Source organism: Triticum urartu, chromosome 6, assembly GCF_003073215.2.
Source record: "Triticum urartu cultivar G1812 chromosome 6, Tu2.1, whole genome shotgun sequence".
NCBI classification, from domain to species: Eukaryota; Viridiplantae; Streptophyta; class Magnoliopsida; order Poales; family Poaceae; genus Triticum; species Triticum urartu.
Genome location: NC_053027.1, coordinates 19504225 through 19507432, shown reverse-complemented (window position 1 = coordinate 19507432; position 3208 = coordinate 19504225). Strand labels below are relative to the sequence as shown.

Sequence of the window (3208 nt, the reverse complement as noted above, 5' to 3'; positions counted from 1 at the left end):
GCGGCGGTGGCAGTAGAGAGGCCGTTGCATGCCGACACTAAAGATGGACCAAGCAGAGGAGAGCCCAACTTCTCTGGAGCCTCTGCCAGAGCATTGGGAGCTCCCTGCACTCCTGTTGCCACATCTGTCACAAGCGCCGACACGACCGACATCGAAGGCAGCAACAGGTTTGAGGAGCCAGCCCCCCATCCACCTGGGCAGGGGCACGCAACTGCCCGTAGGAGGGGCGCAGCAGAGCTTCTGTTTCCAGGTCCATCTGAACAGGGGCTGACGATGAGGGCGGCAGCAGCAAGCCGGCGGAGGCGCCCGCAGAGGGAAACGCGGCCAGGGCAGCAAGGGCGGCAGCCGGTGGTGCCGGAGTGGCCGCCGTCGGTGCCACAGCAGCAGTCGGGGTTGACGGCGCGGCGCTGGCAGGAGCAGCGTCAGCACAGGTCGGGGACGGAAGACACCCAAGCCCTCCATCCAGCAGGCCAGGGGCACGATCTGGAGCAGTATGCGCGACGTCTAGGGCGGACAACGCGGCGACGCCGACCGGACGGGGGCTCAGCAGGGAGCGCAAGCTGGAATGCGCCGTCGGAGATGCTGCCACATCCGGCCTCGGCGGGAGTCCGGCGCGGGACAGACGGCCACCAGCTGCCGGGGCGGCCCTGCGGGCGGCAAGTGCAGCCGCGGCCAGCGCGGCAGCAGCAGCCGAGGCGGCCGACGGAGCCGGAGATGACGACGCGGACGCGAGGGCCATGGGCAGCTCAGCGAGAGCCTGGAGGGGTGAAGGAGTGCATCTGAGAGAGGAGGCGAAGAGCATCCCGGATCTGGTCACGCCGGCCCTGAGGAGGTGAACAAAATTCAGTGTCTGGTTCATGCATTCTGACCTCTGGGCCAGGATTCACCTGATGGGTGTCATCTGGCTTCACTATTTTTGTTTTGCATTTGCAGCTCCAATTTTTGGCAACATAACTTCACGGTTCTTGTTCGAAAACATGCTCAGATGCAAAGTGGCCTTTTGAACTTCTTCTTTACCCACATAACATAATGCCTCCTTGAACACACCCAATTAAAGCTTCGTTACATTCAGCAGGCCAAGTAACAGCCTCCCAGGCCAAAACCAAATAGCATAGGGCAGTGCTACTCAGTCGGTAGATTTTCCTTCTGTCTGTGACGTTCCGTTGTCGCCGCCTTCTTCTTCTCTCCAATCTGGCACTATGTCTGTTACTTTGGTAATGGCCGACTGTAATTTAATTTTGTATAAAAGGTAAAGGTAACAAAAACCAGGTGTCATAAAAAAAAGTTACAGTAAGCATTGTTCGAAATTGTGCATTAAAAGTACGGACTCTGCAGCATTTGCCAGATATTTAAACTAGATCGAAATCTTCACAGGCTCACAGCTGAATGTTTCTCTGATGGATGGGCCGGGCTTTGCTCATTCTCGTGCCAAACTACATGGGCCACGGACCCTTCTTTCAAGCTCTGCCTGAGGAGGCGCTGCTGCATGTGCCTGCCCTACTTAATTAGTCCCACCTCGCTAGTTTAGACGACGACGGAGTGGTTTATAAGGCGTGGCACAGCTGAAGGAAGCACGACCTTACTTGAACAGGATCTGTTCTATAGGCTCGTACCGCTGCATCCTTTACCAATAAGGAGGCAAGCACTTCAGTCTGGTTGATGCATTCTAACCTCTGGTCCAGAGCGTGATTAACGGCCCGGGTTTATCCTGATGGGATCAATCCAACGGGGCTGTAGAGGATCGTTCCTGAATTGGCTCATGCCTCTCCAGGGTGGCCTAGTGGTTGTCTGACAGACTCCACAAATCTTTTTTACTTTCTTTTCTTTTCAGCTGGCGATTAGATTCAGTTATTGATCCACATGTACATAGTAATACAGAATAGATTCAGTTAGTATTCAGGTACCCAATGCAGCATCAAGTTCAGGGTGCAAATCTATGGATTAATCATCTGAATTAGCTAACTTTTAGGCATCTATTCTGTATTGGGTATCCAATGCAGCATCAAGTTCAGGGTGCAAATCTATGGATTAATCATCTGAATTAGCTAACTTTTAGGCATCTATGAAAGGCCGGGCTGCACGCTGCACTAATCCTTTGAAAATGTGGTCACTCATGTCTTGGTAACCCAGATGCTCCAGCAGTGATGATGTTCATAAAAGAAGATTAGCTTCAGAGTTTGAAAGACCATCGAAAATATCAAATCCCAGATTAATGCCAGGGCATAACTAGGAGGTCTTTGCAAACTGACAACTGAAACAGAGGTGATCCTTTGCTTCAACTGACCCTAGATGTCTCAGACTTCATTTTCTGCAGTACAAACTGTAATACTGCTGCACATTTGCTTCCGCAGCTCAATCTGAAGGCGTTTGAGCAGATGTTGCCCCTGACTGTGTTGCTGGTGTGGTGACTAGCGAGATTGCTAGGAGCCAAAGTCTGAGTGGAATCGATCTTATTCCTTTCCAAAATAAAAAATAAATTAAAAAAAAGGTTGAATGGAGCTCTGCACCTTTGATTTTGAGAAGGAACTCTGCCCATTGCCTTTGAGAAAACAGTAGGCGGTTGCCTACTGCAAGTGTGCCCACTAAGGAAAACGCTCCCTTGTTGATCCGGCTATGGAATTCAGGACAAGACTTTATTTTGCTTGTGTAAGAGTGGGTTCAGCTTTTCTTTCAACATTTTCATGCATCTGTACCAGAAGCTCCAGGATGCAAGGGTCAGCGTTGCTCTCTAAAAAAAGGCTTGTTGATGGCTAATTGCTTGCTTAAGAATGCCAGGGCCTAATTAGGACAAATGCGCTTCAAATATGTAGAGACTGATTTCAGCAGGCCAAGTGACATATATCATGTCATCGTATACCCTATCTAGAAAAAGATTGTACATAAACTGAAAACAAGCCACGTAGATGCACCAAACAAAACAATTAAATGCCTGGATCCAAGGAAACTCATCCGTGCATTGGTTATATGTTTGAACCAATTATATACACCGGTTTGAACCAGGGATTTCATCCATACAATGACAGAAAAACGACCTCGGCCTCCCATTGTCCGTCCACCGGCTCAGGAAAATCGATCTTCAACACTTAGTGGACAAAGCCAAAGGGAAGTTGGTACCTTGGAAGGGCCGGTTCATCACGGCGGCTGGGCGAGCCAAGTTGGTCCCGCCGAGTTGGTTCATCACGGTGTCAGGAATCTGACCTTGGGCAAC

At 50.7% G+C, this 3208-nt stretch overlaps 1 non-coding gene across 1 annotated transcript; it reads left to right on the top strand.

The window, feature by feature from the left end:
* The first annotated feature begins 1573 nt into the window (after positions 1 to 1573).
* Positions 1574 to 1798, top strand: LOC125517815. The gene has a single exon (XR_007287820.1). It is a non-coding gene; the product is annotated as a small nucleolar RNA U3 (small nucleolar RNA).
* Positions 1799 to 3208: the final 1410 nt, after the last annotated feature.